Source organism: Herpailurus yagouaroundi, unplaced genomic scaffold (assembly GCF_014898765.1).
Source record: "Herpailurus yagouaroundi ecotype Mexico unplaced genomic scaffold, PumYag 29, whole genome shotgun sequence".
NCBI lineage: Eukaryota > Metazoa > Chordata > Mammalia > Carnivora > Felidae > Herpailurus > Herpailurus yagouaroundi.
Window position 1 is genome coordinate 59,763,873 of NW_024412377.1, and position 22,941 is coordinate 59,786,813.

Consider the following 22,941-nt stretch of genomic DNA (forward strand, 5'->3'; position numbering starts at 1 on the left):
GGCATTCAAGCGTACTTGCTTTTCCTTGGGAGAACACTTTAGAACAGAGCCTGGGAGTCCATCATCCCGGAGGAAGGGACAAGTGGGGAAAACAGGAGGTACACAGGACACCAGCCATACAGAATCAGGGAGTGTAAGTGGAACAATCTTAGCTACCACCTAATCCAAAATCTCTGCATGTGTGTTCTGACGACTACTAGTTCTACATGTTTCTTCAAGAATGTTGGTGGGGGGTGATCTTGGGCAAAAACAAGGTGAGAAATGCTCACTTTCACCTCTCTTGGAGATCTGCATCTCCGATGAGCATATTTATGACCCTGAGAAGTCTTGTAGTAAGGAAACTGGTTTAAGGTTTTTTGAACCCAGTTTCCCAGTTTACATGTAAACTTAAAATTCTTTTGAATATTTTGGAGACCACCCAATATCAATCAGCCCCTGTATTCAATAACACACAAACTGAGCCTCAGAGAGGGAAGGGCACTGGTACAAGTTTATCAAGCTAATTAGTGAAAGAACCAGAGCCAAGACCCAGGGCTCCCAGTGCCTAGAATTAGGCTCTATCCACTTTCCCCCACTAATTCTGAGGCATCTTTAGAATATGTCAGCCTCTACATGGAAGCATTACTCTTCCCAGAGGAGCATGAGTAAGATGAGTAAGTCCTTCGGAGGTCAGTTTGTTGGGTAGGACTTTTTATGTTTAACTGCTAGAGATGGCTTTTACACTCTGTGGTGTGATTTTCAGATTCCACATAAGCCTCTGGGGCAAACTTTTGGATTCTTCCCTTTGGTTTTCTAGAGGCTTCTCAAAAGCAAACTGCCCACCAAGAAACCCACCTCAAATTTTCTCCTCTACCTCTTTTCTGTCTCTCAGGAAAAGGCACCACCATTTACATTGCCACTATAATTAGTTGAGGTTTTCTGGTTGCAACAATAGAAAATAACTGATTGAAGTAAAAAAGTAATACTTTTAAAGAAAGTCTTTGGGTAGCATACAAAATTAAGGAGGAAGAAACTAAAGCAGGAAGCTTTAAAAAAGACACAAATCAAGGCTGGATCTAGGATCAAGCCCAAGCCCAAGGTATCCACATTCCCAAGAGGGAAAGACTGGCCTGGCTTAGGTCATGTAATCGTCCTCTTAGTCAAAGAAGACAAGAATGTGTGGATAACGGTTCCATGGAAACTATACTCAGTTGGGCAGGTAAGCAGCTGTGCTCTCAAAGAAAAACTGGGACGCTGTTAGGTGAAAAAACAGGGGGATGACGAGAAGCCAAACAGCACCGAAGCATCTTGCCTCTGCCTCACACCACACGCAGCCTTTCAGTTCCTGAGTCCCATTAATTCTTCCTCATGATTATCACTTGATCTGTCCCTCTTCATCTTTGGATCTCCTGCTATTGTTCAGATCCTGGCTTCATGCATGGCCAATGCTCATACCTCTCCCCCCACCCCACCAAATCTCTGTCTGGTTTCCTCCACCAATTCAGCCTTAGCTGTGATGATCAAGGGGTTTTTCTAAAATGCACACCTGACAATGCAAACCTGAACTTTGATTTATACCTCTATAGCTCATCTCCCCCCACTCTCCCATCTCTCAACATCCCTCCAGAGCATTCTTCCTGGCTCTTTCCTATCTGACTAGCCCAGAGTCAGCTGAGCTGTCCACTCCTCCAGGAAACCTTGCTGGTCCAATCTGTTGGATTCTCAAAGTCAGTGAACCTGTGTAATCCATTAAGGCAACATTTATTATAAAAAATTTCAAACATACAGAAGTATCTAATTCATTTTTGCATACTTGATGCCTAGAGGTACAAATACCTCTGTGATGGTTGACGAAGGACTAATTAACAAATATTTGAATGATCCACCCAATCAGCTAGCTTATTTGACATTATTTCGCTGCAGTTTTACTTATTTTGATCAGTGTTACTCGACCTTTTGGGGGAGGATGATGAGACTATATTCTTCTAGAATCTCTGAGTGGGTTTTTTTTTTTAACTATACACATTCCCTGCCCCACACCTCCATTCTGATATGTTTGCTCCTATCTCATTGAAACTTAGCATTTGTGCTAGTCATTCTCCAGTGAATTTTCCAGATCGCTCTGCCCACTGACACCCCATTATCTTCACCAGAAGGCTGACCTCTATGGACTGTATCACCCATATTCTCTTGGGTCTGCCAATGTAGGGAACTAGCCCAGAGATCTGGAGGAAAAACCAGGGCTTCCTCCATAAGGACAGCAGTTTGGCAGCGGCTGCCTTCCTTTACTGAAGGTCATAGTTCATGTTCTCCAGCCCTGGCCTCCAGCTGCCATTCCCATCCCCTTTTCTCTTTAGAGGGTAGGAATAGGAATGGCTTCCCACTATTCCTAAACCTTAGGGACTCCTCATCTCTTATTGATTCCTTAACCCTGCCTCACTTTTCTAAATAGTCCCTTTACTAACCCTTCTTCAAATGACTCTTTCAGGTTGTGTTGTCTGTTTCCTATCTGAGGCCCTGAAACTGAAACACTACCTCACTGAGCCATCAAGGCAGCTCTCTGAGGAGTATGTGAATGGGGAGGGGGAGGGAAAGAGGGTGAAAACTCTAATTTGAGATTAAGACTGTGATTCCTATTATATCTTCCTGGGAGAGGGAAGAATTCACATATGTGAATTTCAGGTCACTTCTGGAGCACAGGATTAAGGAAAGGTACTATCAGCTGGACCCGGAAGGTTATTTTTTTTTTCTATGCAAATGATTCTTTTTCTCGCCCTTGAGAAAGAAACAATAGTAAAGGTTTACTGCCAGTTAAACTATTGACCTTCTCCAAAGGGCAGAATCTACTCTGACTAGGTAAATGTTTGATGAATGAATACATAATTTTAAAATAAATAAGTTATCATGGAGAAGAAGGTAGAATAGAACCTTCCAAAATCCAGATCCCTCTGTAGTGGACAACTCTTACTAGATCTTCCACTCCAACTATGTGATTATAATTTAGAACTTTCTTGTTCTTACAGATCTCGCCTCGTCAAGACAGTGATTTTCTAGGGGTGAGCACATGACTGAGATAAGCCAATCTGGGTCTTCCCTGAATTTTTTCCAACTGGAACTGGAGGAAGAGATTCAGTCCCTCTGTGGTTGTAAAGCTTGAGCATGTGAGGAACTAAAATTAGTAACCATATTTTCAGCTGTGTGGCCGAGTTGGTATTTGACCCATTTTCTGGAAGTATAAGAGGCATTCTAGCTTAATTTAGCAATTAACAGCGATTTACTGAGAACTTTATATATGCCTAGAAGACACAGCCCACAGCTGCCAACAATCTAATTAGGAAGATAAGATTAAGATACATGAAAGAAGATAAAAGATATGGTATATGATTAAATGCTAATTAATGTGAGTCAGATAGTAAGTGCTACAAAAATTCTACAAAGGGAGAAATCACTTCAAGCTGGATTGGAAGTGCTGAGGAATGCCATTTGGCTTTGGAAGGATATATAGAATTGATGATCTCAATGGGAGGAAAAGGGTCTTCATCATAAGGAAAGCAAAGACAAGGAGACAGAAATAGAATGGTATATGAGTGTGAGGAAAGGGATTTGGGAATGTGGAATATAGGAGAATTTAGGGCAGATTTCTATTGGTCTGAGAGAAAATTTGAGTAAAAGCTTTGATCCTGATTTCCCCTTAGATGTGGGTTGGCCACCTTGCTTTAGAAGCTAGAGGGCTCTGTGCAGAGACAATGACTCTGATCTTCAGGGATTATATGGATTAGAATCCCCAGAAAGGAACCATAAATGTGCCCCAGATCGACTTTGCCCTAGTCTGAAAGAACGGCAAATGAATTGGGGAGCTCTTATTTCTCCAAACTGGTGCATCAAGATAGTGACTCAGCCAGATGTGAGGTCAGGCTCCTAGTCCTCAGTGCCAGAGTGCTGACCTGAGAAGCCTAGCAGATAGGTGAGTGCAATCATGGGTCTGTCCAAACTGTGCAATGAAGATTTGTCTCATATTTGAGCAGATCAAGAATTGTCATTGGGGAAATGGCTCTCCAATTTGAGGAGTATTAATCACCTAATTAACCAGAACACCTGCTCATAAAACTCATCCCACCCAGGGAACCAAATTAAACAAAGCATGAAGATGTGCCACACAGACTCGGCGGTGGCATCTGGATTCTTGGCTGGCTTCCTTGGGCACTGGGGCTCACAAAACTCTCCAGCCAGCTGTTGGGACTGAAAGAAACTTTAGAATACCACCCTTGTTTAGCAAGCAGTAATTAGTGCCAACTCAAAGAAACTCCTCTTGCAACTTACCTGGCATCATTGATGCCCCTGATATGCTGGGTACTGTTCTGAGTGTTTCATGTATATTAACTCTCTAATCTTGATAACAACCAAATGAAGTCCCCTATTGTGGCAGAGGCTAGCTTGATGCTCACAGATACAGTTCTTTCTTGGAACACGGGAAGACTATACTTCCCAGCCTCCTTTGCAGTTAAGTTGGGGCCATATGCTTCATTTTGACCAATGGAGCTTATGCAGAAGTGATGCATATCACTCCTGGACATGGCCTTTGAAACCCCTATAATCAGGCAGGTCTTCTGTCTTTGCCTGTTGGCTAGACAAATAGAGGGGATCCACTGAAGAATCACAGTGTCCTAAGAGGATGGTGGAGCCACAGAAAGGAAGACACTGGAATCTTTGAATCAACACATAGAAGGCAATGACCATACAGTCTTTAATAGAATAACCTAAGCCCCCCAACTAAGATTTGGAGGTTGTTTATCATAGTCATTGGCATTACTTGCCCAGGATGATATACCAATGCAATCTTGAAATTATATTTTCTCCAAATCACACAAGACGAATCTTAGGGAAAGCTGTTATCTATGTGGTATAATTTCAGAAAAAACAGGAAATTCTCCCCTTCCCAAAATAAATACCTTTTCCTATTGGTCAATTAATGAAATGCTTTTAAATAGTAGCCCTAATTATCTGCCTTTTATTTATTATTTATTGATTCCACATATGTTTACTGTATACTTTTTGGGTGAAGGTCACATTATAGTGAAGGCAAAGTAAAACATGATTGCTACTCATGGAGTCTTGTTTGGGCAATAGATGTAAAACAATCAATTAAGCAAGGGAATAAATATATGAATAAAAATTATAAAGTGTTGGGAAGAGAATCAACAGGGTGATATGATAAAGACTAATTGAGGCTGGAAAGGTCTCAGAAAAATGGCCATAGAAGGAGATTCAAAAGACAAGAAGAATCTGGCTATGATATAATAAGGTATGGAGAAGTGTGCCTGAGTGGTTCAGTCAGTTAAGCGTCCGACTTTGGCTCAGGTCATGATCTCTCAGTTTGTGAGTTCGAGCCCCGCGTTGGGCTCTGTGCTGACAGTTGGGAGCCTGGAGCCTGCTTCGGATTCTGTGTCTCCTCTCTCTGCCCCTCCCATGCTCATGCTCTGTCTCTCAATAATAAATGAACATTAAAATTTTTTTTTAAAAATAATAAGGTATGGAGTGGGATAGGTCACTACTCCAAGAGACAAAATGGCACATGCAAAAGCCCTGGTATGAGTGGGCTAGTTGGAGAAACATAAGAAAGGGCTCTGTAGATGGATCCTAGAACGTGAGGGAGACCCCTTCTGAGAAGGTCAGAATTATTTCTTCTTCACCACTGTACTAAGCCTAGTCTATGTGAAATACTACCATGAGTGGTAATACCACTATCATTTGGTATAATACTATCATTTGTGTGTATGAAGAGAAGTCTAATGTTTTGGACTAATCTGACCTGATGCAGAGTCAATTGCAATTCCAGGGATATTTGTAGATAAAGGGACTGACAAAAGGCATGTTAATTAGGGGATTTGTAGCAAAGCTATTTTGTATAGGCAGCATCATATTTTCTTCTTTTCCCACAGCTTTTAAGTTTTCAGTATGGCTAGGGGATAAGGGGTGGAGTTGATGAAAAACACTAAAGTAGGAGGTTAAGGACCTTCTAACCCACTCTTGGAGCTACCACCTTAATGAGTGATTACTCAGTCTTGGGTGAGGAGTGTGAATTTCTGTAAAATATTTTATTTCCCAAGTTTAGCTAATGGTATCACAATCTACCCAGATGGCCAAGCCAAAAACCTAAACATCATCTTTAACTTTCCCCTTTTAATCCTCTAATTCACCCTATCCATCAGTTCACCAAGACCAAGACCTGTTGACTCCTCAACTTCAAACACTGTGAGATCCTACTCCAAATGTTCCATCTCCTTGGATCTGTTCTGGCCATAAAGGCCTCTCACCCAGGCCCTTCAACCCACTTACTTCACTGCTCACCACCTCCAGTCACATTCCAGATACTTAGAGGCATTTCCATTACTTACAAAGTAGTCTAAAGTATGTACATGGTAAGGAAGGGTCTTTGTCAATCAACCTTGTCTCTGCCTTTGTCTCTTGCTTCTTTTTTTTTCACAAATCCTTCCCACCTTAAGCTGAGCCATAGAGAATTAAAATTTCCTGAATGCGTTGGGGCACCTGGGTGGCTGAGTTGGTTAAACATCTGACTTCGGCTTAGGGCACGATCTTGTGGTTTGTGAGTTCGAGCCCCGTGTCGGGCTCGGTGCTGACAGCTTGGAGCCTGGAAACTGCTTCAGATTCTGTGTCTCCCCGTCTCTCAGCTCCTCCCATGCTCATGCTCTGTCTCTCCCTGTCTCTCAATAATAAATAAACATTAAAATAATTTCCTGAAAGTGTTGAGGTGTTTTCCATCTGTCAAGTTACCTCATGTTCTTCACACTTTATGCAATGCCCTGGCCCACCTCCTCTGGTGAAACTGTCCTGGTCTTTTGCCATGCAGCTCAAGCCTCTCCACCTCTGTGAAGCATTTTATACTTTCCTCCATTAATACCCTCCTTATATTAGAGATTTTTTCATTTGATTTGTGGCTGTAGAAATCTCTATTCTATACTCCTTACACTAATGTAATTATCTATTTACGAATAATACTCCTGCCCAACTAGATTGTAGGTCTCTTGACAGATGGAATGTAATTGAACTTCTTGAGAGAGCTGTCTGTCCTCACTGTGTCTGATTCCTCTCTTATTCTTTCTTCAGTACACCCCTTTCAGAATTTCTCCCCAACAGTGAAATTGTTGTTTTCAAAGACCTCTCCATTTTTCTAATTAATTAAGCCAAAAGTCTTAGAGTCATCCTTAATTTCTCCGTTCTTTTCATACACAACATCCAAGTAATAAGCAATTCCTATATTTTTTCTTCAAGTCCAGAATTCAATCATTTTGTTTCATGTCTACCATTACAACAAATGACTGTCACTTCTCATCTGGATCCTAGCAGTCATCTCCTAACTCCTTGCCTCTACTACCCCCCACCTTCTATAGCCAACCTTTAACTCAGCAGCTCCACATTATTGAAATATACATCTGATCATGTAATTCTTATGATCCAAAGCTTCCTTATAGAGACTTCTGCTTCTGGCTGTAGGGAATAACAAAAACTAGGTTCACCTTTCTACCTCAAGCCTGTAGAAAAGTGGACACAAATAGATATAAAAAAGATGATTTTCAAACGTTGGAAAATAGGAGGTATACGACTGCTCCCTGAAATGTGAAACAAATGATGTAAGTTGTACAATTATGCCACCTTACTTCCAAGAGATCATTTCTAGGCTGCAGTCCAGGGATGCGAACTCAGCATTCTAAGTTGAGGAGACAGAGACTGGAAAGACAACTGTGTCTAGACTTGTAACACTGTGTACCTAAGAGGTGGGTACTGAACAGAAGAGAATTCTAGAATCTATTGAGATGTTCCTTTGAGTCTTTCACTGAGTATTTGTGAGAGAAAAATACAGGAGGCTGAGGAAAGAACCACCTGACAGGAATAGGCTGAATCATTCCCACAGTTCACACAATACTGGGAATAGTTAGTGTTTCCACCAGCCACAGTGAAAGACCCTCATAATAACATAAGGCATTGAAAATAAACCTCAGAAGAGTATTGCTTTTGCAGTGGAGCTAAAGATATCTTGGACCCACCTTAAGAAAAGCTTAAAAACAAGTTGCAAAAGGCTCCAACTGATTTTTTGTAACTTCACTGTGACAAGAACATAGTCCCACACTGTTTAAAGATATACAAGAGCACCAAACAATGTAAATTTCATATGACTGCCATCCAGTCAAAAATCACCAGCAATGCAAACAAGCCTGAAAATATGCCTTATGAAAAAAGAAAAAAAAAGAAGAAAAGAAAACCAGTACAGACACATAAATGGTAGTAATGATGTAGTTAATAGACAAGGATATTAAAACAGCTATTATAAACATAATTTTTATATTTAGGAAGTAGAAAAAATGGAAGATATAAAAAGAAGCAAATGGAATTTCTAGAAATGCAAAATAGAATATTTAACATGTAAATGCACTGGATGGTATTGGCAGCAGGTAAAATTCACCAAAATGTCTTGTACCCAAAATTTATTTAAAATTTTTTTTTCAACGTTTTTATTTATTTTTGGGACAGAGAGAGACAGAGCATGAACGGGGGAGGGGCAGAGAGAGAGGGAGACACAGAATCGGAAATAGGCTCCAGGCTCCGAGCCATCAGCCCAGAGCCTGATGCGGGGCTCGAACTCATGGACCGCGAGATCGTGACCTGGCTGAAGTCGGACGCTTAACCGACTGCGCCACCCAGGCGCCCCTGCCCAAAATTTATTTTAAAAAAAAGAAAACTCTTACAACTCCATAATTAAAAGACAAATAGCCAAATTAAAAATAAACCAAAGACTTGAAGAGACACTTCATCAAAGAAGGTAGTTGAAGAGATATAAACAACAAGTAGACACATGGAAAGATGCTCAAAATCAATCATAAGAGAAATGCAAACTAAAATCTCAATGAGATACCACTATATAGCCACTAGAATGGCCAACATTAAAAAGATTGGAATTACTAAGCCTCGAAAAGGACATAGAGAAACTGGAGCCCCCATTCAGTGCTAATAGGAATAAAAATGGTACAACTTTGGATAGTAGCTTGGCAGTTTCTTAAAAGTTAAACACACACTTATCATATGACCTAGTAATTTTGCTTCTAAATGCCTACCAAAGAGAAAGGGAAATATATGTCTACAAAGTCTTATATAGCAATATTATTCATAATAGCTCAAAACTGGAGACCATCCATATGTCTATCATTGATGATGGGATAAAAACTAAAACTAAAAATGATACATCCATATGATGGAATATTACTCCCCAATTAAAAAGAGTGAAGTGGCTGGGTATCTCAGTCAGTTAAGCATCCGACCCTTGGTTTTGGCTCAGGTCATGATCTCAACAGTGGTGGGAACGAGCCCTATCAGGCTCTGTGCTGGCATAGGGCCTGCTTGGGATTCTCTCTCTCTCCCTCTTTCTCTTTCTCTCCCTCTCACCCATACGTGAGTGCTGTATCTCTCTCTCTCTCTCTCAAAATAAATAAATATATGTTTAAAAAAGAAACAAACTCCTGATACATGCAATGATGTGGATACAGCTCACGCAGCTCAGAAGCATAATGTTAATTGTAATAAGGCAGATGTGTGAATCAATTTAGTTAAATATGAAGAAAAGGAAAGCTATAGGTATAGAAAGCAAATCAGTGGTTTCCTAGAACTGGGGATGGGGTAGGGTGGGCAGTGGAAATTAACTGCTAACAGGTATAAGAGAACTTTTGGGGTCAATGGAATTGTTCTAAGATTGGATTTTGGTGATAGTCACTCAATTATATAAGTTTACTAAAACTCAAAAAATCAACTGAACTTAAAAAATTTATTGTATTTAAATTATACCTCAAGAAATCTGCTAAAAGACAATTGTTTAAAGTAAAATAACAACAATGTATCAATGAGTTTATAATATATGCAAAAATAAAGGGTATGAAAATAATAGCAAAAAGGACAGGAGGAAAGTAGCCGAAGTATACTCTTGTAAGATTACTCCACTATAGGGAACATGGTATAATATTATTAGAGAGTAGAAGACAAACTATGAAAATTTGAAATATGTGTTGTAAACAATATTTTAGGGAAACTATCAAAAAGTAAAGCAAAAACATATAGCAAAACGACAGAAGAAATAAAATAAAATGATAAAAAAATCTCACTATATCTAAAGTAAGAAAATAGGAAAAAAGGCAAGAAAGAACAGATAGGGGGTGACTGGATGGCTCAGTTGGTTAAGCTTCCAACTTCACAGTTTATGGGTTCCAGCCCCCGCACCGGGCTCTGTGCTGACAGCTCAGAGCCTGGAGCCTGCTTCAGATTCTGCGTCTCCCTCTCTCACTACTCCTCCCCTGCTCATGCTTGCTTGCTGTCTTTCTCTCTCTCTCTGAAAAATAAATAAACATTAAAAAAATTAAAGAACAGAGGGGACAAATATTAAACAAATAGCAAGATGGTAGACTTAAACCCATGTGGTAGTAATTTCATCAGATATAAATGGTCTAAACAATTCAGTTTAAAGCCAGCGACTTATGGGATTTGTTTAAACAAAGCAAGACCCAACTGAATGATATCTATAATAAATCCTCTTTAAATATAAAAACTCGGGGCACCTGGGTGGCTCAGTCAGTTGAGCGTCTGACTTCGGCTCAGGTCATGATCTCACAGTTCGTGTGTTCAAGCCAGGTACAGCCCCGCTGTGCAGCTTGGAGCCTGGAGCCTGCTTCAGATTCTGTGTCTCCTTCTATCTCTGCCCCTCCCCCACTTGTGCCCTCTCTCTGTCTCTCAAAAATAAATAAATGTAAATAAATAAATAAATAAATAAATAAATAGACTCAAAGATGGTGACAATAACAGGATGGAAAAGAATGCAGCATGAAAACACTAGTCAAAGAAAGCTAGAGTAGCTATATTATTATTAGACAAAGTAGAATTTAAATAAACATTGCTTCCCCAGATAAAGAGGAGATGTTTTATAATGATAAAGGGGTCAGTTCACCAAGAGAACATAACAATCCTAAATGTGGATGTACCCAACAAGAGAGCTTCAAAACACATAAAAACAAAACCTAGTAGACCTAAAAAAAAAAAAAAAAAAAAAGAATAGCCCAATCCATAATTATGCTGTGGCTATCAACACTCTTATCTCAGTAATTGCTACAAGTGGACAAGAAATCACTAAAGACATTTAAAAATTAAAAAAAAAAAAACAACAAAAAACACTAGTAACCAAATAAGACTCATTGACATTTAGAGAACTCTCCACCCAACAACAGCAGAATATACATTATTTTCAAATCCACTTGGAACATTCACTATGATAAACCATAGTCTAGACTATAAAATAAGGTTCAATAATTTTTAAAGGGTTAAAATTGTAAAAAAAAAAAAATATTATCTGACTACATTAGAACTAAAATTGAAATCAAAAACACACAAAAATCATTTAAAATGTTGAAAATTAAACATCACTCTTGTAAATAAACCATGGTCAAAGAAGAAATCACAAGACAAATTAGAAAATATTTTTAATTTAATGAAAATGAAAATACAACATGTGAACATTTGTGGAATGAAGCTAAAGCAGTGTCTGAAGGGAATGTTCTGGTATTAGATAAGAAGGAAGGACGAAAATCAATAACCTAATTTTCTACTTTAAGAAACTAGATGAAGAAGAGCATGTCAAACACAAAGTAAAGAGGAGGAAAGAATAATGAAGAGCAGAAATCACTAAAAATGAAACAGAGATGCAATGGAGAAAACCAATGAAATCAAAATTTGTGCTTTGAAAAGACAAATAAAATTGGAAATCTCTAGAAAGATTAATCATAAAAAAGAGAAGACATAAATGATTAATATCAGGAATGAAACAGGAGACATTTCTACAAAGACAACTAACATTAAAGGAAGAATAATAGAATATTATGAAAAGCTTTATGCCAAACATTTGATAATTTAGATGGAATGGACAAATTTCTTGAAAGACACAAACTACAAAAGCTCAAGAAGAAATAACCAAACCAACCCTATATCTATTAAACTTTGAATGCATAGTTTGAAAACCTTCCCACAAAAAGAAACCAGGTTATAGTCTCCCTGGCAAAAATGACCAATTTTACACAAAGTCATCAAGAAAATAGAAGAGAACACTTTCCAACTTGTTAATGAGGTCAGAATTACCATGATACCAAAACTAGACAAAGACATTATAAAAAATAAAAATTATATACCAATGCCCATCATAAATATTTAAAAATTTAACAAAATACTAGAAAATGGAATTCGGTATTTAATAAGATAATACATTATGACCAATTGAAGTTTACCTCAAGTATGAAAAGTTGGTTCAGTGCTTGAAAATTAATCCGTGTCATTTATTACATTAACAGAGTATAAAAAAGAAAAAGCATATGATCATCTAGATAGATGGAGAAAAAGCATTTGACAAAATTTCACATGTATTCATGACAAAATTCTCAGAAATTAGGAAAGAGGAAACTTCCTTAGCTTGATAAGGGGCATCTAGAAAAAAAACTAGTTAGCTAAGATGAAAATGAATATGTTCCTCCTAAAATTAGGAACAAGGGAAGAATGTCTGATTCACCACTCATTTTCAACACTATGTTGGGGATCCTAGCCAATGCAGTAATATGAAAAAATGTAAAAAGGCATGCAGATGTGAAAGGAAGGCATAAACTTACATTTATATAAGTGACAACATGATTGTCTACATAAGAAATCCTAAAGAATCTGCTTATAAGTGAGTTTAGTAAGGTTGCAGGATATATGGTCAATATATGAAAATCAATTGTTTCATCAGACACTGGCAAAGAATAACCGGAAACTGAAATTACAAAAACAGTACCATTTATAATAGCATTAAAAAACATGAAATACTTAGAGGCAAAACTAACTAAATATGTACAGGATTTAAATGCTGGAAATGACAAAATGTTGATCAGTGAAATCAAGAGGAAGTTATCTATGGATAGCTATACCTGTGCTCATGGATTGGAAAATTCAACATTGTTAGGATATCAATTCTCTTCAAATTGATCTATTCATTCAAAGCAATCCCAATCAAAATCTCAGCATGATTTTTTCTGTAGAAATTTATAGACTAATTCTAAAATTTATATAGAAAAACAAAGGAACTAAAATAGCTAAATAGGTAATTTTGAATACAAAGAATAAAGTTGGAGGATTCAAATAACCTGATCTGAAGATTTACTATAAGGATATAATAATCAAGACAGTGTGGTATTAGATAAAAGAGAGACACAGAGATCAAGGGAATAGAATCAAGAGTTCAGAAATAGACCCACATATATATATGGTCACTGATCTTCAACCAAAGTGCCAAGATAATTCAACAGACAAAAGATCATCTTTTCAGCAATGGGTACTGGAACAATTGGCTATCTATATGCTAAATAAGGAAATAACCTTGATCTTTTCCTGCACTATGTACAAAATTAACTTGAAATGGTCTATATCTAAATGCTAGTGTTAAATGTATAAAAAACTTCTAGAAGATGACATAGGATAAAATCCTTTTGAGCTTGAATTAGGCAAAAAGTTCTTAGATAATATACTTAAAGCACAGACCACAACAGAAAGAAAATGATAAGTTGAACTTAATCAAAATTAAAAACATCTCTTCTTTGAAAGATATGGTGACATAAATAAAAAAGATAAGCAACATATATCTCATAATGGGTTCATGTCCAGAATATATAAAGCACCTCTCAAAATTCAGTAAGACAAGAAAGCAAAAACTGGGTAAAAGCTTTACTACAGAAGACATATAGATGACAAACTCATGAAAAGAAACACATCATTAGTTACTGAGGAAATGAAAATTAAAATCATATTGAGATATCACCACATACCCATAAGAATAGCTAAAACTGAAAAGTGCTATTGAGAATAGGACATCTGGAAGCCTTATACACATTATTCATGGGAATGCGAAAGGTAAGGTCTTTGGCACTTTCGAGTAAAGAAATGCATTCATCACTTACTATGTGACCCAGAAATCCCACCCCTCATATTTTAACCAAGAAAATTGAAAACCTATATCCACAAAAGATCTGTATGTAAATGTTTATGGAAACTTTATGTATAATAAACAATAGAAGCAACTCAAATGCTCATCTACTGCTAAATGGATAACTAATTTGTGGTACGTTAATGTAATAGAATATAATTTAGAAATAAAAAATAAAGCATCAATACAGGCGAAAAAAAAAATAGGTGACTCTCAAAAAAGCACTATGCCAGAGAAAGAAGGTACAAAACTTACATACTTTATGATTATATTTGTATGATATTTTGAAAAGGCAAAAAAACAGATCAGAAACCAGGTCACTGATTACTAGGTGAGGGAAGATAATTGACTACAAATAGTCACAAATAAACTTTTCTCAGTAATAGAAATGGGTCTAACATAGTAATGGTTTGGCTTACAGGACTATGCACATTTGTCAAAACTCACTGCACTACACTCTTAAAAAGGGAATATTTTATTGTCTATAAATATCTCAATAAACCTGATCCCCCCAAATTACATGTAAGCCTCAGTTTCTTCATTTATACATTTGTAGCCACTGTTATCATTTTTAAAGATTTTTTTTCAACGTTTTTATTTATTTATGGGACAGACAGAGACAGAGCATGAACGGGGGAGGGGCAGAGAGAGAGGGAGACACAGAATCAGAAACAGGCTCCAGGCTCTGAGCCATCAGCCCAGAGCCTGACGCGGGGCTCGAACTCATGGACCGCGAGATCGTGACCTGGCTGAAGTCGGACGCTTAACCGACTGCGCCACCCAGGCGCCCCTGTTATGATTTTTTTTAATGATCCTTTTCCATGGAAATATCATTCTGGTTCTGATTTCTAAGTCAATGCTCTGATTACTATTTGCCATTTTGTGTCATTGAAATAAAATTAAAATATACTTATGACAAGCATCTTTCATTATGCTTCATATGTACTAGTAAATTGTGCAATACTTAAATGAGTATGATATTTAATAAAAGAGGAAGTGAAAGTCAATCTTTTCAGGGTCCAAGCAGATACGCTAGACTCCAACTGTAGTGGGAATATTTTGCTTTTAGAATTCACACCCTGACCTCTTTTCTTAGTTTGCATTGGAATGTTGACTGGGTTGAAGGAAGAATTTCTCAGAAATGTTTGTATTTATTTCTCATGGCCTAGGAGGTATCAGAGTTCTGACATACAGCAGTACAACATGTAAATGCATCTTCATAGCTGACATAATTATGCTCAGAGTAATTGAATCCATTTTGTGTTCTCCTCCATTTCCTCTGGAGGTGGGGGTATTCCTTCATTTGGCCTCAGAACTCAGCCTGTGTTTATGTCCTATTACAACTCTAACAGGAATTCTTGTTGCTTGAACTTTGTGTCTGCTGCCTTCACAGATTTTCTCCCCCAACCATCCTGGTGTATCCCATTGTATGGGCCCAATTTCTAGTCATTCATTGTAACTGGAGACAGACTCCTTAAACCTACCCATAGCTAAATTTTCTATACCAGACCTATCTTCAAACTGCACCACCATGATCATTATTTTGCTTTTTAATAAAAAATATAACAATTACAATAATTATAATAATATGTCAATCATTACCATTCATTGGTAATTTGGCTCAGGAAAATACTAAACACCTATAATTCCCCCTCAGAACAACAAGTGACATAGGTAATGTCCCTATTTTACAATCAGGAATTGAGGCACAGAGCATCCCAATGGCATTTCCTGGGCCACACAGCCTGTGACTTGCAGATCTGGGCTCCAACACCTATATTTGTTGTCCAAAACCTATATTCTTCCCTGGGTGAGAAGGATCAAGAGTTCACCCTGCCTATCAGCAAGAATATGTTGGCCCAGGGGTAAATTTAGGCCAAACTTTTGAAAAGAGAGAAAGAAATGAGACTTCCAAAAAAAAAAAAAAAAAAAACTTGGCAAAACTTTCCTTTTAAGCCATTGACAACCTTTAGATCTCCTCTTTTATTGTAACAGAGCCAATCTCCAGAGAGCTGCTTTTCCTTGATTGCTGGTAGGCAAATCGTGGGGGCGAGTTGGTAATTATGCACCCATATGACCACTTCCTTATATTCAACCCATGGCAGACATCACTAATCAATCACAGCAACCTTCCACAGAGTTCCTAAGTGGCTTTCCAATCATTCCCGTTATTCTGCTGAGGAAGCTTCCATCAACTGCTTTTCAATGGTAGAGAAGAATCATTTTCCATCCCTGTCTTAGCTGAGCTTGTTTGGCTTGTGTATTGATTCTTCCCTTCTACAGGTGAAAGCACAGACAGAGGTGGCAGATGAATTGCAAAGGTGTCATCTAGTGACCGACCAGTCTGCTTTGGAATCTCTCTTCTGAGAGACCATATACACAGAAAGCTACAGCTGCTCTTAAGATTTGTCAGCCCCAGAACACTGAGGCAGCACCTTCAGTGGCCACAATTTTATGCATCTGGTTGTACACTTATAATGCAAAAAGGCAGGCAATAATTTAACTGTACCTGAGAAGGATAAAACCTAGAGCAGCAGTTCTCAACCCAGGTCACACACTAGACATCCTGGAAAAACTTTAAACTATATGTATTCCCAAACACTGTTGTAGCTAATTTCACATCTAGATACACATCCTAAAGAATTTGACAATTCCACACTTAGTGTAAAAAGATGCTAATACAGCATTGCTCACAAATGTAAATTATTAGGAGAATCTAAATGTCTACCAAAATAATGGTTAAATAAATTGTGATTACATATACAGTGAAAAATATGCAGCTGTTTGAATCAATGAGAATATTGTGTATCGACATAAATATACAACACAATTCAGTAAAAAATGAAGTTCAAAAATGACATGTGAAGAATTATGCCATATATATAAAGCTTAACACAAGCAAGTTTAATACTAAATTTTCTTTATTGACACATTTATATGAATGAAGTCATTAGAAAATCAGTAGAAATGTAAACACTAAATTCTGGATAGTAGTGACTTACGGTGAAGAAGGGAGGGCAATGGAATAAGAATTTTCAACTCTACCTGTGATATTTTATTTCTTTGGAAAATTATAAACCAAATATAGCTAAATATTAAGATCTAGTAAAGATGATGAGGCAGTTAAAGAATGTTTGTTTATATTAATTTCCAACTTTTACATATGCTAAAGTATTTCAACATAAAATCACTTTTCTGCCATTAAGATAATCAAATGAGAGTTATGAAAAATCATTAGCACACTGCTCTATAATTGGTAGTAGATAATTAGTGATTAAATGGTAGGTACCTTTATTATAAACTCACCAATTATTCTTAAATATGCTCAAATACATTCATGATAATAAATTTTAATAACATATTTGAAGCAATTTAAGGGTCCAATAATGAACTGTTGTATAAAATATAGTCATTCACATGAATGTACACATGAAAAATATGCAACCAGTGAGACAATGGCTTTGAAGATTAACATTATAGAAAATGTTTAATATATAATATTAAAGAAACAATATGTAATGTATATGTGATATCTAATTCGGAGTAGATTGGAATACACACTGACATAAATAACAGCATAACACTAGAGAAGTGGTAGAATTATGGGTGATTTATCTTTTTTCCTCTCTCTGCAATTTTTTGTTCCAATTTCCTTAGGTTTAAAACATTCAGATATCAAATGGAGTTCATACTTTTCTAGGTAGCATCTAAAGAAAAAAGTGCTACATGATTCATCTTCTCCAAACTGAGAGCCTGAGAGCAAGAAGCAGATACAGACAGTAGATTTGATGATGATAACTGTAAGTTTTTGAACATTGGCTTTTGATATACTATTGTGCATTTCATGAATTCTTATCTCGAATATAACTGAGACTCAAAGATATATGTGATTTTCACATCCTCTCTGTTCTCAAACCACCAAAAGAGTCTCTCTCCTTTTCTCTGTCCTGTTTTTCCCCTTTTCACTTCCTTCTTCTCCACTTCCGTAGTCTCTATGTCTGAACTTGCTTCCTACATCATTGAGAAAACTGAAGCAACCACAAGAGAATTTCTACTTCTATAGATCCCACCACCACATCTAGCCACCTGCTACAATTCCCATCCAAAGATTTCTCTTTGCCTTCTCACCTGTGTGTGAAACATCCACGTTCCCATCTAAAGCTAAGCCCCTCCACCTGTGCACCAGATCCTAACCCCTCTCTTCTATGATCATTCTAGCAATTCTCCCCTCTTCCTTCTATATAATTAAGTTTTTCTACCAGGCCTTTCCCTCAGCACAAAACATGTTTTGCCTCCCATTAAAAAAGAAAATTCTCTTTGACTCCACTTCAACATCCATCACCAACTTTGCTCCAATTTGAAAGGAAGTTTTCTATTGCCACCAGTTGCCACCAGTGTTCCTCCTCCATCACTCCACTAAAAACCCTCTGCCAAGGTCAACAATGAGCTCCATGTGTTTCTGAATCCATGGTCAATTTTAAGTCTTCAGTCATCGTTTTGATCTATTTCACAGAGTTAATCATTCTCTTAATACATTTTTTTCATTACACTTAGCTGCTTTTCCTCCTTCCTTGCTGAATAATCTCCTTCAGTGTTCTCTGCTTTGTCTTCTCCCCAACCTATTCATGTTCACAGGCTTCAGAACTCAGTCCTTGCATCTCTTCTTTTTCTTTACAAATTCCCTCAGTGATCTTATCTGATTTCAAGACTTTAAACACTATCTCTATACTTATGGCTCTCAAATGTGTACCTTTATCCTAGATTCTAGATTTGAATATCCAACTGTCTATTCAACATTTCTACTTGGATGCTTAATGGAAATCTCAAACTTAGCAAATTCAAAACTGAATTTTTGGTCTTTCCTCTCAAACTTTCTGTTTATTGCCTTCCCCATCTCAGTGGATGGCAACTTCATCCTCCCAGGCTCTCAGTCCAAAAACTTTATAATCATCCCTGATTCCTTTCCTTTTCTCGCCCCATATCTAATATATAAGAAAATCCTGTCAGCTTAATTTTCAAAATACATTCAGATCTGGCTAATTCTCACCACTTCCATGACCCTTCTCCAAGCCATGATCACATTTTTCTTTGGGTACTGCAATAGTCCCTTAATTGGGCTGTTTCTATCATTGCTGTCCACAATACCTCAAGGACACCCCAATTCACTCAAAGCCAAAGTCCTTGTAATGTCTTAAATTCTACATAGTTGGACACATACCCCCATTACATCCGTGACCTCCTTCCTTATTATTCCCTGCTTTGTTCATTCCACTCCAGCCCCATTGACTTCCTTCCTGTTTGTTGAATATGCCAGACACTGTTAAACCTTGCTTTGCTCCACATTTTCCCTTAGCCTAGAGCAAACTTCCTGTATATATCCCCTTGTCTCACCCTTTCCCCTTTCATGTCTTTGCTCATATATGACTATTCAATGAGTCCTATGCTGACCATGTTATTTTATATACCATCTACTTCCATTCCCTCCTACCTATTCTCGGGACTCCTCCTTGTCCTGCCTTATTTTTTTTTCCTTTTTTTGCCAAGAACTTACCTTTTTTTTTTTTTTTTTGGTATAAGTCACTCATTTTTTCATGTTTATTATTTATTGACTACCTCCTGTGGTAGAATATGAGCTTCCTGAGGGAAGGACCCTCTACTTTGTTTAGTGATATAACCTAGGATTAAGAACAGAGCCTGGAATGTAGTAGATATTCAAAATAGTATCACTGAATGAATAAACTAATAAGCAAATTGCCTAATTTCACATGGTAGGTTAAAGAGGTGGGTCTCTCTGACTCCAAGCTTTTCCATTCAACCCATGCTAGCTAATATAAGTTATTCATATGCTTGGGGAAAACCATTTATTGAAGTAAAATTTTAAAAAGCATCTTGTATTTCTGTGTGTTAACTAAAATTTAAATAAATAAAAAAAGTCAAAAGATCATTTGAGACCTCTGCTCTCCTCCCAAATGTGCCTTGAGGAAGTCTCCTACCATCTTTAATTCTGGGTTTAGGCTTCATGATTCTCAAGGTAGATCCTTGTAGCTACATCACATATGTAGGAAGGAACATATTATACTATACTGACCATTTATCTCTGAACTATAGGTATGTGAGAATGGTTGTCCATGAGGTGGGGTGTAAGCCATAAAATATCTTATGGTGACTGGAATGAGAGGTTGCCTTTCCAATCTTAGACCCATGAGACACTAAACTTTAGTGAGAAAGCCTTGAACTCAATAAAGAAAGCATGCTAGTCCCTTATAGTGCAGACTTTGAATCAATCAGACTTGGATTAGAGACCCAGCCTTTCCATTTTCTGGCTGTGTGACCTAAGAAAAATGACTTAATAAATAAGAGTTTCATTTTCCTTATCTATGAAAAAGGATTCTGGCATTATCTCTTACATTGGACAGCTATAAAAGATGAATTCTATGATATAGGCAAAACTTAGTACAATAACACTTACATGGTACACTCAATAGATGTTGGGGTGCTGGTTTATACTGTTAGTATTTGTCATTTGTTATAGTGTGATGTTAGTTGTAGAGTTTTGTAGATGTATTTTTACTAAAAGACTGAATGCTTTCTCAAGAATAAAGTGAAGATATCTATTGTCATGAATTCTATTCAACATCATATTAGAGGTACTAGCCAGTTCCAGAAACAAGAAAAAAAGGTTTTACATTAAAAAATTAGAAACAAAACTGTCTACATTCACCAATAACATGATTGCTATATAGAAAATCTCAATCTCCAAAAATCTACCAGTAGTAACATGTTATAGTATAGAGGATCCAAACAAATTTTTTTCTATTAGAAAAATAGCAATGAAAAATTAGAATTTCAAACAGCAGTGTAATTTATAATATTACCAAAAATAATGAAGTAGATGTACATCTAATAAAATTTGTACAAGACCTGTATGCTAAAGTTACAAAATATTGAAGAAACAATTTTAAACAATTTTAAAGACTTAAAATAAATACATCAGAATTATAGATGTATAAACACAATATTCTACAGATGTAAATCTCTATATAGATTTAAGATAATCTTAACCAACATTCTGGTAGAAATTGACAAATTGCATCTAAAATTTATTTGTAAAGGCAAAAAAAACTAGGATAGTCAAAAAAATTAGAAAAAGAACAAAGTTGGAGACTTATACCACCTGATTTCAGAACTCAGTGTCAAGCTATAGTATTTAAGACAGCGTGGTATTGGTGAAAAAGCAGACATATATAGACATATAGAGACAGTGTCCAGAAAAAGATCCATACATATATACACAATAGATTTTAACAAAGGCACAAAGGTAATTCAGTAGAAAATGATGGTCTTTTCAACAATTTTTGATGGGATAATTGGACATCCCCATGAAAGAAAACAAAATAAAAAACAAAAGCCCTCCACCCATACCTTGTATCATTGACAACAATGAATTTAAAGTGGATCTAGGGGCGCCTGGGTGGCTCAGTGGGTTGAGCGTCCGACTTCGGCTCAGGTCATTATCTCGCCGTCTGTGAGTTCAAGCCCCGCATTGGGCTCTGTGCTGACAGCTCAGAGCCTGAAGCCTGTTTCGGATTCTGTGTCTCCCTCTCTCTCTGACCCTCCCCCATTCATGCTCTGTCTCTGTCTCAAGATAAATAAACATTTAAAAAAAATTTTTTTTAAAGTGGATATAAACCTAAAGGTAAAGTATAAAATTCTTAGAAAGAAAACCAGGAAAAATTCTTTGTGATCTTAGATTAGGCAAATATTTCTTAGATATGACATCACATCAAGAGCATCATGTATTTAAAAAATCACAAATTAGTCTTCATTTAAATTAAAAACTTCTATTCTTCAAAACACAGTTAAAACAACCAAAAGAGAAAACCAACAACCAACTAAATTGGGCAAAGATTTGAACACTTAACCAAAGTGTATACCAGTGATAAACGATAAATGAGCACATGAAAGGATACAAATTAACATGGCAATGAAATATCACTACACACATATTAGAAGAAAAAATGGATACTACAAAGTTCTAGTGAGGGTCTAGAGAAAGCAAAATTCTCATATATTGCTAGTAGGAATGCAAAACAGTACAGACACATTAGAAAACCATCAGTTTCTTCATATAGTTGAATATGCATTTGGAGGTACTTAACCCCCAAAACGGAAACATATTTACACAAAAATTTGTATGCATATATGTATAGTAATTTTATTCACAAACTTTATTGTCTGGAAACAACACAAATGCCTTTCTACTTGGTGAATAGGTAAATAAACTATAGTACATGTATTCAATGGAATACTACACAGCAATAAAAAACGAATCAATACACACAACACCTTAGATAAATCTCAAATGAATTATATTGAGTGAAATCAGTCTTTCTCACTAACTTCTGTATGATTCAATTTATATGATATTCTGGAAAATGAAAATTACAGGGACAGAAAATAGATCAGTGGTTGCCATGGACTGAATGGGAGAAGGGGTTGATCAGTATGGGGCATGAGGGAATTTTTGTGTGTGTGATGGAACCATTCTATATCTTGATAACATTAGAGATTGCATAACTGTATGCATTTGTCAAATCTCATAAAACCATACACTAAAAAGAGAATTTTGCCTTATGGAAACTATATTTAATACACCTAGGTTTAAAAAAAATCTAGGCTGACTGCTCTGTTTCTGCCTCTGAACTTTGAAATTATTATTGCACTGCTTTTATCCTGTATTGTTGTTGATAACGGTATTTCTTGGCTTAACTACAATATATCAAGGTATGTATTTATTTTCATTTTTATTTATCCTGCTTTTCAAATCTGAGGACTTATATCTTTTGTTAGGCCTGGAAAATTTTTAGCATTATCTCTTTGAATGTTTCCTCTCCTATTCTCTCTACTCT